Source organism: Lepidochelys kempii, chromosome 10, assembly GCF_965140265.1.
Source record: "Lepidochelys kempii isolate rLepKem1 chromosome 10, rLepKem1.hap2, whole genome shotgun sequence".
NCBI lineage: Eukaryota > Metazoa > Chordata > Testudines > Cheloniidae > Lepidochelys > Lepidochelys kempii.
In genome coordinates, this window is record NC_133265.1 from 42,934,090 (window position 1) to 42,947,924 (window position 13,835).

Consider the following 13,835-nt stretch of genomic DNA (forward strand, 5'->3'; position numbering starts at 1 on the left):
GCAGAGATAGGTGCAGCTTGGATTTCAGCACCTCTCTCCGTCAGAGAGGTAGGGCTTGGCGCACACTGCTCTCAGCAGCATCACCCAGTGGACGTTTAAGGGGACTCCCCATCTAGCATACTGGCTTTTCTGGATCCTGCTCTCAGGCACCTGTTGCTCCCCAAGCATTGTATAGGACTTAGGGTTTGATTAGTGATTTTCTAGGGGCCTCAGAGTCAGGTGTTGTGGTGATCAGTATTGTAATGCCTACTCACATTTGTGGATCCGGGCCCTTGCCTCTTCCCTGGCTCTGTAGCATTCTTTCCTGATCTTGCATAGAGCAACACTTCCCAGAGCTTTATCTCCAGGGGTCCAGCTTCTTGTCTGCCTGTCACCAGGCTCTCTGCGTGTCTTTCTTTCTTTCTTTCTTTCTCTCTCTCTCTCTCTCTCTCTCTCTCTCTCTCTCCTGGCCCCTTTACTAGAGCTCCCTTCTCAGGAGAAGATCCCAAGACCTATTCTGCCCCTTGAACTCCTGCCTCTTTTCTTCTGCCCTGAGGTCCTTTATTAGTCACCCCCACTCCTCTCACCTGGGACTCAGTCACCCAGCTCCACCCCACATGGGCCTTATTCTAAATTGGGCCTGGCCCACCCTTCAAATGCAACTGGGTGCACTAATTGCTCCTGGCTCCAGTTAACCGTTTCTCTGCTAGTGTGGGGTATACACCCCATCACATTACCCATTCTGAATTGTTGCCAATTGTTGTGTGGTCTTTTTCTTTATTATTAATCCAGGCTTTGTAAGTTTTAAATCATCCATAACTTTTAAATAGTCTATTCCGCAGCAATGAAAATGACTACCAAGCTATTGCAATCCAACTTTCAGGCCCTGTTGTGTTGTGTTCCTAGGGTTCCATTATAAAATAGGCCCATGATGTTGACATTTCTGTTTAATCTTGTGGGTCTAAATTTGATTAACAAGTACTGTCATTGCTTGGAGGGTACATAGAGTATCATGATTTCTGTATTCTTTTTTTCCCTTGCTGTACAGTGCTTTCTTTTTATAGCACATGCCTAGTGGGTAGAGCACTAGACTGAAACTCAGGAGACCTGGGTTCTATTCCGAGCTCTGTCACTGGCCTGTTGGGTGACCTTTGGCAAGCCACTTCTTCTTCCTGTGCCTCAGTTTCTCCATCTTCCACAGGGGTTTGTGGAATCCCCATCACTGGAGGTATTAAAGAACAGGTTAGACAAACACCTGTCAGGGATGGTCTAGGTTTACTTGGTCCTGCCTAAGCCCAGGGGGCTAGACTTGATGCCCTCTTGAGGTCCTTTCCAGTCCTACGTTACTATTATTCTATAAAAATAGGGATAATGATACTGAACTCCTTTGTAAAGTGCTCTGAGATCTTTGGATTAAAACAAAGTTATATAAGAGCTTGGTATTAGTATTAATATTATTGTATTATTGGTTTTATTTCTATTATTTCTTCTCTATACCTAAAATCCAATAAAAATACATTTAAAAATAAAGGTTTTACTCACGTGCGAGATTGCACTGAATGATACACTGGAATTCACATCCTCCCCATGCTCTTCAAGAAAAAACAGAGGTCCTGGAAACTGAAAGGTGCTGATTTTGCAGTTGGATCTGTCAAGTGGACCCCTGCACCTGTGTAGAGCGCCATTATGAAAAGCATGTGCTCCATTGGTTATTAGGACATCGGGCTGGGAATGAGGAAACTTGGGGTCTATTCCCACCCTGTCACTGACTTGCCATGTGACCTTGGGCAAATCTCGTCATCTTTCCAGGCTTCTGTTTCCCCTCCCACTCATTATCCATCTTTTCTATTTTGATTGTAAGCTCTTCAGAACAGGGACTGTTTTTAACTCTGTGTTTGTACAGCACCTAGCACAATGTGGCCCTGAACTTGTCAGGACCTTTAGCTACCACTCTAAATCAAATAATGTAAACTAATAATGTTAAATAATGTAACTCAACAGAGTGCGTAATGCCTTAGCCTGAAGATTTTGCATAAGGACATAGACCTCTGCAGCGTCACCTTCGCTCTCTCTGAGCTTGTAAGACGCATGTGACATAGACCTCCTGGGGAAGTCATGTGTTGGGCCCAGATGCCCCCCTTCTTGGGATGTTTGTCCATGTGGCTGTAAAAGGAGAGGTTAGATTGTCCGCAGTGGGCCATCAGCCACTGCCTGACTGTTTCTAATGGTTAAGGGGAAACTGACTATTGTCACAACACTTACCGTGAGAAAAGCGAATCGATAATTTTGGATACAGCTAATCTGGGGCTGGTTACTGGAGGTATCTCTGTTGCCATAGTAATTGTCTAATATATAGAGTTGGTATGGGTGCATCAATAGGCAGGCTGGTTGGAATTCTTTAGTGCACTTGCAGAGCCTCATTGACACAGTTACCACAGCCAGATCACACATGGCAGCTTTATGTCTCTCTGCTCTGAGTGTACAGGGTGGTGCATTAGATGTGGCTCTTCTTTTGGCACCCTTTGTATATTCTTTCATATTCTTTGACACCTGCTAGCCAATTCATAGAATCATAGAATATCAGGGTTGGAAGGGACCCCAGAAGGTCATCTAGTCCAACCCCCTGCTCAAAGCAGGACCAATTCCCAGTTAAATCATCCCAGCCAGGGCTTTGTCAAGCCTGACCTTAAAAACCTCTAAGGAAGGAGATTCTACCACCTCCCTAGGTAACGCATTCCAGTGTTTCACCACCCTCTTAGTGAAAAAGTTTTTCCTAATATCCAATCTAAACCTCCCCCACTGCAACTTGAGACCATTACTCCTCGTTCTGTCATCTGCTACCATTGAGAACAGTCTAGAGCCATCCTCTTTGGAACCCCCTTTCAGGTAGTTGAAAGCAGCTATCAAATCCCCCCTCATTCTTCTCTTCTGCAGGCTAAACAATCCCAGCTCCCTCAGCCTCTCCTCATAACTCATGTGTTCCAGTCCCCTAATCATTTTTGTTGCCCTTCGCTGGACTCTCTCCAATTTATCCACATCCTTCCATCATTAGGAAGTCGCTGGTGTTCTGGTGGAGCTTTTCAGCTCATGTTTCACTCTTATCCAGAGCTCTCAGGCTGTCTTTGTCTGTTTTCCAGTGTTCCACAGACACGTAAGTGTTTCATGGTTATTAACCTTCTATAGTATTTCCCATGGTCTGGCTTCCCACTTGAAGTGGAGGTTTGCTTCCATGTAGTTTCTTAGCTCAAGCTCTTTACTGGGGCATTATCTCTTAATGGAGAGGAAAGCAACGAAATTCCCTCAGAACCCCAGGGATGCCAAGAATAATAATAGGCTTCTTTTATCTCTTGTCATTTCTGGAACAAAGCCCTCCAAACTACAGGCTGCACTGTTAATGGGAGGGCTGATTTAGGGTGAATTATCATCCATGTTTTTCAAACCTGGACTACATGCTGCCTAGCAGTGTTGCCCATCTTACTCCTCATACAGTCTGGAGTCAGTCTTTGTATTTTTGCAGCTATTCCTCCTGTTCGCTCTTCCTGCTGCTCATAGTGTTCGTCTTCTGGTGTGTCTCATTTTTGGTCAGAGGATTTAATTGTGTGGCTGCCTTCCACAGGTTGATACCTTTTTTGGCAGCGTTTAGCTCTGAATGGGTTCACCCACTTTAGTCTGGATGACAGCTACTGGGCTCCGGCTTTTTCATTCTGTGCAGCTGCTTCAGGTAGTGTGGAATATGCATGATACTTGAATTGAATACAGGACACCACCTTCTCATGCCCTCAGCAAAGGAAAGACAATGGAAAATATTAAGTGTGTGGAAAACTTTACTGGTATTTTGAAATAATAAAAGCAGACTCAAATTCATCCCTGTTCAGAGAACCTGCATAAAGCCTATGCATCACTGAAGTATCCAAAATAGTGCTTAAGAAGAACTTCATTGATGAATCAGTTTTGTGCTAGTCCTTTACACTGGGGTCAATTTTGCTCTCTGAGAATAAGGAAGGTATTTTCCCTTTGCTTTATTTTTCAGTTCCTCCATTGCCTGATTACGTTTGGTTTCTTCCTCTCTGTTTTGGAGTTCTCTGATATTTTTTCTTCAGAATCACTCTCTATTCTTCTCAAGGAGAAATGCAGCTATCTAGTTCTTTGCAGGTTACTTGTGTGAGAAAGCAGTCATCTGTCTGGAGACACCTTTAACTGACAGATTAAGATCTGTTTTCACATGCAGCCACAATTACTGCCATTGGTTCCCCTTATACTTTTACCAAATTCTCTGCCACTACGTGCTGTTGCTCATCTAGGTGACAAATGCCAGAGAATGCTGTACTAAAGAAAGATGAATCTATTCAATCTGCGGTAAATAGAAATTAGGAAGAAATCTTTGTTATGCACCAGTTTCTCTTAATAGTGTCAGTTAATATATATTAACCATGATATGTGTGAGTAGTTTGTAATATGGACTATGCAACATACCAATAGTTTTGGGGATCTCCCCAGTGAAGTTTCTGAACCAGCCGTCTGTCAGCTGAACACTGCATAGGCTCATGGCAAAATCCTATTTTGTTTTTCAGGGAGGGTGTTGAAATGTGCCTGACGAAAAATATTGCAAAAGTCAAATTATGTCAGTCACAAGATCCTGTCTGTGTGCTGGAAGCTGGCCCTGGGACCTGATTGTTACTGTTTCCAGTTGCTGTTGTTTCAGCCCCTGGCACAGTTTCTGTGCTCAGTTGTCTCAGAGGCGCAGTGAAGGGGGCAAAGGTGGCAGTGGGACTCCTCGCAGGGCAAAGGCACACCCCAGGAATGCCCTCTGTTGCGGGATCTGAGAGGAGCAGAGCAGCATGGGGCTCATGTCAGTAGCCCTGTGTTGCTCCTCCACCAGGGCAATTCTCTCCCTGCCCATGACAGCTCCCATATGCCGCTGGAATTGGCCTAGGACAGGAGGCCAGAACTGCCCATCCCAATCCTAGGGCTAGTGTCCAGCTTGGTTGTTCAAGCCATATACTGAACAGTTGTGCAGTGAGAGGGCCATTAAGGCTACACAAGCACAATGGATGAGTAACCTCAACAGGCCCTTATGCAGCCTCCCCTCTGCAAGGGGAAAGACCTGAAAAGCAGGAGATCATTAGAATCATAGAATATCAGGGTTGGAAGGACCACTAGTCCTTGTTCTGTCATCTGCTACCACTGAGAACAGTCTAGATCCATCTCCCTTGGAGCCCCCTTTCAGGTAGTTGAAAGCAGCTATCAAATCCCCCCTCATTCTTCTCTTCCGCAGACTAAACAATCCCAGTTCCCTCAGCCTCTCCTCATAAGTCATGTGTTCCAGTCCCCTAATCTTTTTGTTGCCCTCCGCTGGTCGCTTTCCAATTTTTCAACATCCTTCTTGTAGTGTGGGGACCAAAACTGGACACAGTACTCCAGATGAGGCCCCACCAATGTCCAATAGAGGGGAACGATCACGTCCCTCGATCTGCTGGCAATGCCCCTACTTATACATCCCAAAATGCCATTGGCCTTCTTGGCAACAACGGCACTCTGTTGACTCACATCCAGCTTCTCGTCCACTGTAACCCCTAGGTCCTTTTCTGCAAAACTGCTGCCGAGCCATTCGGTCCCTAGTCTGGAGCGGTGCATGGGATTCTTCTGCCCTAAGTGCAGGACTCTGCACTTGTCCTTGTTGGACCTCATCAGATTTCTTTTGGCCCAATCCTCTAATTTGTCTAGGGCCCTCTGTATCCTATCCCTACCCTCCAACATATCTACCTCTCCTCCCAGTTTAGTGTCATCTGCAAACTTGCTGAGGGTGCAATCCTCACCATCTTCCAGATCATTAATGAAGATATTGAACAAAACCGGCCCGAGGACCAACCCTTGGGGCACTCCACTTGATACCGGCTGCCAACTAGACATGGAGCCATTGATCACTACCCGTTGAGCCCAACAATCTAACCAGCTTTCTATCCACCTTATCGTCCATTCATCCAGCCCATACTTCTTTAACTTACTGGCTAGAATACTGTGGGAGACCGTGTCAAAAGCTTTGCTAAAGTCAAGGAACAACACGTCCACTGCTTTCCCCGCATCCACAGAGCCAGTTATCTCGTCATAGAAGGCAATTAGATTAGTCAGGCATGACTTGCCCTTGGTGAATCCATGCTAACTATTTCTGATCACTTTCCTCTCCTCTTAGTGCTTCAGATCCTCTGTCCATCCCTCACTCCAGCTTTTCCATACTCGTAGGGGCACAATGGGGGGGGAGGGCAGGGCCCCCCCCTTGGCTCCTGACTGGAGCTGGGTGGAATAACAGCAGAGCCCCTTCCCTGCTGGGATGACAAATTTGAACAAGTGGCCTTGGGGCCTGGTGCATGGAGTCACAACACCATTCAAATCTGGGTCAGCTGGGCAGGTAACCTGGGTCCTCTTCTTAGCAATATTCTGGTTGGGCTCCCAAATCCCCCCTCTTCCCCCATGCTTATTCCACCCTCTTCGCCTTAATTGGGGCTGATGTTCTGTCACAAATGGCATTTCCTTCCCCTCCCTTCTTTCTAATGAGTCTTTACCTAACTACTCACATTTGTCCCTGCCTCCTTTTCCTTGTCTCTTGTCCTGTTCTGTTCTTTCCCTTCTACTTATTTTCCCCGGAGCATGTTGGTTGTAGGCTCTGGGCCAAGATCTTCAAAGATATTTAGGCATCTAACTTAAGGTTGCCACCTGTCAGGGTATTACCTGGACAGTCCATTTTTTGGCTTCTATGTCCAGGTGCCATTTAGGATTGCAGGTACCTGGTTTTCAACTGGATAGTCTGGTTGAAAAGGGGACCAGGCAGTGTCCTGTCAGATGTACTGACTGGACATCAAAAGTCCAGTTACCACAGGGCAGGAGTAGGCGCTGGGTCATTAACCTGTGCCAGACGCTGCTCAGTCGGGGCCACCTCCTACCTGCAGACAGGCTCCTTGTCAGGCTGCAGCAGCTCCCATCCCAGCCCTGGAGCAGAGGGAGCCCAGCTAGGAGGGGATGGGAGAGGGAGGTGGAGACGATGCAGAGAGCGATGGGGGCAGGAGAGGGCAAGGAGCGAATGGCAGGCGCAGGTCCTTGGAGGAAGAACTCCCATTGGAGTCACAGGGAGTTAGGTGTCTGATTGCCTTTGAGGCTCTGGGCCTTGCTAATCTTTTTCACTGAGTTTTTTTCAGATGGCTTGAAAGGGAAGCAGCCACCTTCATCTTGTCCATCTGATGGGGTCTGCACTAGTTTGGAGCCAAATATGACAGGACTGGAAACAGAGCCAAGTGACCTTTATTCCCAAGCTTCTCCACACCTTTCTCGAGATTACTGACGCAATTTCCTTACCTCCCTCTTCTGATAAGACTTTAAATTCTTTTAGCTTTGTTGATCTTAACCCTTTGCTCTGTAAAGTGAGGTCCTGTCACTGGCATTAATTCTGATTGCTAAGGGTTTTTTGCCATCATCTCGAATTCATTCTCGCTTCAGTTGCAGTGTGTGTTGTGTTCCCTTTGCTGCCTGATCCACAGAGAGTGTGAGTCTGTTACAGCCTCACCTACAGAGTGCAGCTCTTTAGCTAACCTGTAGCTGCTCATGCTTTCAGCTCTAAAGGTCCTCAGTTCAGTCCTGCATTTTAGCCATGCTGGCAGCCATCACACCAGCACTGCAGAGTTCTTAAAAGAACAGGACTTAAATTAGCAGCATAATTTGCTATGGGACAGTTACCTCCCCTCAGACTTTTCATAGGTCCATGTGCTCTGTGATATTTTCTACTTCTTTCAGAGTAACAGCCATGTTAGTCTGTATTCGCAAAAAGAAAAGGAGTACTTGTGGCACCTTAGAGACTAACCAATTTATTTGAGCATAAGCTTTCGTGAGCTACAGCTCACTTCATCGGATGCATACTGTGGAACGTGTAGAAGATCTTTATATATACACACAAAGCATGAAAAAATACCTCCTCCCACCCCACTCTCCTGCTGGTAATAGCTTTCACCTTCCCCCCCCACACACACACACAAACCCAGGAGAGAGGGTTTGTGTGTGGAGGGGGGGAGGTGAGAAAACCTGGATTTGTGCTGGAAATGGCCCAACTTGGTTATCATACACATTGTAAGGAGAGTGATCACTTTAGATAAGCTATTACCAGCAGGAGAGTGGGGTGGGAGGAGGTATTTTTTCGTGCTTTGTGTGTATATAAAAAGATCTTCTACACTTTCCACAGTATGCATCCGATGAAGTGAGCTGTAGCTCACGAAAGCTTATGCTCAAATAAATTGGTTAGTCTCTAAGGTGCCACAAGTACTCCTTTTCTTTCTACTTCTTGCCTCCCTTCCCCACGCCACCCCAGACTTTGCAGGACATAATATAATCCCATATGATATTCTATATGCTGTCACAACATTACCCCTTCCCCCAAGAATTTTTCTGAAATGACCCCCCTATTTTAAATGATTCATCTTCTAAAACCAACAGCATTTAAAGTTAAAGGGAGTGCGGGAGAGAAACTATCTGCCCAGAGTTGTTCACTTCTGCAAAAGCACATGCATTTAACATGATGATCCCAGATTCTGTAGAACATTTAAACAACTGACATTTCAGGGCTTTACATTAGATGTCTATTTGGAATTTAAATTCTGGGTCCAGACTGTTAAGATACTTAATGAAGTGATTTAAAACCAGACATACACCTTTCCTGTGTGATCCTGCTTTTGATAGATTACAGTGCTGACATGCATTTGGTGATTGCCAAGACTTGAAAGTGTTTGTTATTAACACATCACTATATAATTAGGGAATTTAGCAGGAGGCTGGGTGTTCACATGTTCTTCCTTTTCTCTGTTGCTGACAGTGCTTGGATGAAAGTCACTCGGTGTCTTGTTAGGAGACAAGTGAAAATGAGTTTTGTGGCCAAAACCAAACAACTTGGCACAATTTAGTACTGTTGGTAGGATTGGAATAGCAGGGGGTACTGCAGATCAAAAGTGAGATGCATTAGCAGCACTGTGTGTCTTATCGAGCAGACTAGCAGGGGGTGCTGCACTTCAGGATTGAGGTACGTTGGCAAAGCGAAGGTGGGGAACCTTGCCCAGTTTCTGAGAACAACACAAAGCTCCTGTTTTAATCAGTGTTTACCTGTTCTTCTGCACAGTTCCACACAAACTGTTTCTTTCAGAATGTTTGTTAGCATCCTACCCAAAAGCTCCTACTCCCGTGACATGTTCTATTATCTAGAACAGATACCACTGGCTAACAGACAAATCCCACTCCATAACCACTGGCTATTATGAAACATCACGTAAAAAGTGCCAGAAATTCACACAGCATTTCATAAAAAGGAACCAAGACATGGTCCCTGCCCCAAAGCATTTACAACCCAAATTAAACAAAGCATGGACCCAAAGTGAAGGTTGTAGAAATGTTAATAGAGAAGAGGAGAAGGTAGGAAGTAGGTGTGAAGGGATTAGTTTGATAGAGCAGAGAGGGTGTTAGGCAGACAAGTGAGATGTAGCTTCAGGTGGATGGGGCCAGCATGATAAAAGGCATGAAGCCAAGTGTGCATAAAACAAAAGAAGCAGTAAAGTGAGAGGAATGTAGGGTGAAAAATGAGGAATAGGTGGAAATGAGATCAGGGTTCACCTCTCCCCTTTGCACTCTTTATACCACTTCAGTACTAGGACTGAAGAGCTGAGGTCTTCTATACCATGGACAGTTTTGGGATCAGGGAATTGCAAACGTTTCCAAAGCATCTCGTTCCCTTAGCTGCATCCAGTACTTGCTTGGCCACCTTCTGTGAGCCTGTGATCAGAAAGGCAAACTCAAAGTAAGGCCTTTAAATGTTCAACACTGGTAAAAGCATGCCAGCTCAGAGTGGCTAAGAACCGTGTGCTGTGCCTGTACTTACTGGGTATAGTGGAGGATTCAATCCCAGAGATTTAGGATTGAGGTGATGGAGGTTAACAACAAAAATAATCAACTCAATGGTTTCATACATCTCTTTTCCTCCCCATGTGGGGCAAAAGGCTGTATTTTAAGTTGTCCAAAGTGTGTAAAAGGTAACCGGTCATGTTTTGCCTCTTACATAAAATTGTGCAAATGAACAAAAATTGAGACAGACTGGTACAAACTGGATGTATTCAAGCTAAAAAACATGATTAGGGTCTTTATGGTTCCACTGAAAGTTTGAAATTTCTGCCCTCTTCCCATCCCTGCTGCATCCCCTCCTCTTATTCTTTCTTTTTCCTCTGGCTTGCTCAGCTGTCTAATATGTATCTAGCTTAGCTGGCTAAGACAAATCCACCTTTTGCAAACCTTCTGTGAGCCTGTGATCAGAAAGGCAAGCTCAGAGAAAGGCCTTTAAACGCTCAACACCAGTAAAAGTGTGCCAGCTCTGAGTGGCTAAAAACTATGGGCTGTTCCTGTAATTTCCCACAGCTAGTTTGCAAGCAAAGAGGAAAATGTATCTTTTGTCTGTTCCCTACTACACTCTTTTCTCCCATTTTGTGTGAGCTTGTCGGAACAGGCTCAGCCGCCTTCAATAACTCAAGACCATCTAAACTGGCTTTCTCTTTTTTATTTCCTCCCCCAACGAGAACAGTTAATACCATCAAAACTGCCAATGAAAGGGGTTTCATATAAAAGAATAACTACACAGAAGGGACTAGGGGAAATTGTTAAAATGGAGTTTTTATTTAACTTTTTAAGTTTCACATGCATTAACTCTTTTCCCACCCCCGCCCTCTTTCTTCATGTTTAAGAAAAGGTTACTAATGGTGGTTCTTACAATGGGGTAAGCTATTGCTAACATGTCACACAATGTTGAATCCCAACTTTGTAATGTTTGTAAAGTAAACAAGGTTTTTATTAACATTTTATCTCTTCTTGGGCCTGAGCCACACCTCTTCATCAATCCAACCCACATTTATACACCCCCACCCCAATACAAAAATACATGGAAAGCCAGATGGCTCAGGGGGTTGGAAATAAGGGACAGACTTTCACTTCTAAACTGACTGTTTCACCTCTCATTTGGTAGCTTGAATCAATCTCAGCCCTGTACTGGCTTGAAGTTTGGCTCCTTAAGTGAAATGACTTTACAGGGGCAGGTGTGTTGTAGTTTTGTTTTTGTTTTGTATTTTTGCAGGCAGGAGTCAATATCATAAAACTAACTGTTCAGTTGTCTCTAACTGGTAGTATCATTAGTGATGGAATGGGCCATAGAGACTGAACTCCAGTTGTCCCTAGAGGTGATTCCCGAAGAACATGGTTTGAAAGCTGCCTGTGTGGTACTTGTTCTGTGGGGAAAGAGAAGACTTTAGTTTCCACGGCTGACAATCCAGCACATTTCAGCAGCACCAGATTTAAAAAATAATCTCCCCAAATTGGGACTCTGGCTAACCACCCATCTAATGTCATAATGTAGGAAATCTGTCTCAGGTGAAATAGTGCTAACAATGAAATCCCAGAACTGTACCAATATAATGAGTTGCAACTGTCTTATGGGCATGTCTCCTTATGATGTTCTATGGCAGGGCTATAAAAGGGCTACTTGGCATTTCCCAGTTGAGGGACTCACCCTCAACTAAATGGCACTCACTTGGCAGGGGACAGGTGTTCCAAAGCCCAGTGAGTAGAAACAGGTATTTTAATGTGTTTGGTGATGTGGAGGCTTTCTAAAGGCTGTAGGTAGTACTTAATCCTTTCTTTATCTGCTGTATAATAACAGAGTTAATTGAGAGTTTTGTTACATACTACAGAGCTGAAATCAATGATACCTAGGTCTAAGTATTAATGCTGCTTTGGGGTAGTGTCTCTGATTTAAGAGATTACCCAGGGTGTACCAGCAGTGAGGCTCCTGCACTAACAGCTGAAATCACTGAGAGCTGTGTTAAGTGGTGGGCCCTGAAGACAATTTGGTAAGCAGCCAGCAGGGTGGTTGGCAGAGAGGTGCAGTGAGTGGCCAGCAGTGTGGCTGGTGGAGGGTGTGGCAATTGGTCAGCAGGGCAGCTGATGGAGAGGGCCAGAGCAGTAGGGTTGCCAACTTTCTACTTGCACAAAACTAAACACCCTGGTGCCACCCCCTGCCCCGCCCCGCCCCGCCTCTGAGGCCCTGCTCTCTCCATCTCCCTTCCCTCTGTCACTTACCTCCTCACCCTCACTCACTCATTTTCACTGGGCTGGCTCAGGGGGCTGGAGTGTGTGAGGGGGTGAGGGCTCCAGCTGGAGCCAGAAATGAGTTCAGAGTGTAGGAGGGGTCTCCAGTCTGAGAGAGTGTGTTGGGATGCAAGAGGGGGTGAGGGCTCTGGGGTGGGTCAAGGGATGAGAGGTTTCAGGTGCAGGAGGGGGCTCTGGGTTAGGGCAGGGGGTTGGTGTGTGTGTGTGAGGGCTCTGGCTGGGGGTTCAGACTATGGGATGGGGCTGGAGATGAGGGGTTTGAGGGTGTAGGAGGGTGCTCCAGGCTGGGACTGAGAGGTTTGGAGGGTGGAAGGGGTATCAGGGCTGGGGCAGAGTGACGGGGCTGGGGCATGATGCAGGAGAGTGAGGGCTCTGGCTGGAGGTGCAGGTTCTGGGGTGGGGCCAGGGATGAGGGGTTTCAGGTGCAGGAGGGGGCTCTGGGCTAGGGCAGGGGGTTGGGGTGTGTGTGAGGGCTCTGGCTGGGGGTGCGGGCTCCAGGATGGGCCTGGGAATGAGGGGTTTGGGGTTCAAGTGGGTGCTCTGGGCTGGGATTGAGGGTTCAGTGGGTGGAAGGGGGATCAGGGCTGGGGCATGGGGTTGGGGTGTGGGGGGAGTGAGGGCTCTGGCTGGCGGTGCAGGCTCTGGGGTAGGGCTGGGGATGAGGGGTTTGGGGTGCAGGAGGGTAATCTAGGCTGGGATTGAGGGGTTCAGAGGGCAGGAGAGGGATCAGGGCTGGGGCAGGGGATGGGGCCTGGGAGGGGATCAGGGGTGCAGGCTCTGGGCGGCGCTTACCTCAAGCAGCTCCTGGAGGCAGCTGGCATGTCCCTCCTCCAGCACCTACATAGAGGGGCTGCCAGGCGGCTCTGCATGCTGCCCCATCTGCAAACGCCACTCCTGCATCTCCCATTGGCCACGGATCCTGGCCTATGGGAGTTGCGGGGGCGGCACTTCGGGCAGGGGCTGCATGCAGAGCCCCCTGGCTACCCCTACGCGTAGGACCCGGATGGGGGACATTGCCAGTTGCTTCCTGGGAGCCACGGGGCGCAGAGGCTAGCAGGGAGGCTGCCAGCCCTGCTGTGTGGCGCCGCCAACTGGACAGTCAATGGCCCGGTCAGGGGGTGCTGACCACAGCTGCCAGGATCCATTTTCAACCAGATGTTCCGGTCGAAAACCGGACACCTGGTCACCCTACAGAGCAGAGTCCCGCAGAGACAGGTGGCAGCAAGCGAGTGCCCAAGCAGCGGAGCATGTAAGGTGCCTCCTTACTCCTCCCTCCACCCAGGTGGGAGGTGAACTTTGCAAATGCACCTCTGAACTCTGGGTCTGCACTGTCCAAGGACAACAACTGTGAGTGGGGTGCAGAGAAGGGACGGACATGTTAAAGTGACTTTTGGGTTGCAGGACTTAAGAACCTGAAGGGTGGGTCTTTTGCTCATGGTTTATGTTTATGAGCCCTGGTTGCGGTGTTTCCCCAAATTAATGCTGGGTTACTTCCCTCCTTTTATTAAATAATACACTCAGACTGTGTGCTTGCAAGAGCGGAAGTATTGCCTCTTAAGACATGTCTATACTTGCCTCCGGAGCGATCGATCCAGCACGGGTCGATTTATCACGTCTTCATTAGATGCGATAAATCGACAGCCGAGCGCTCTCCTGTCGACTCCAGTACTCCACTGGAGCAA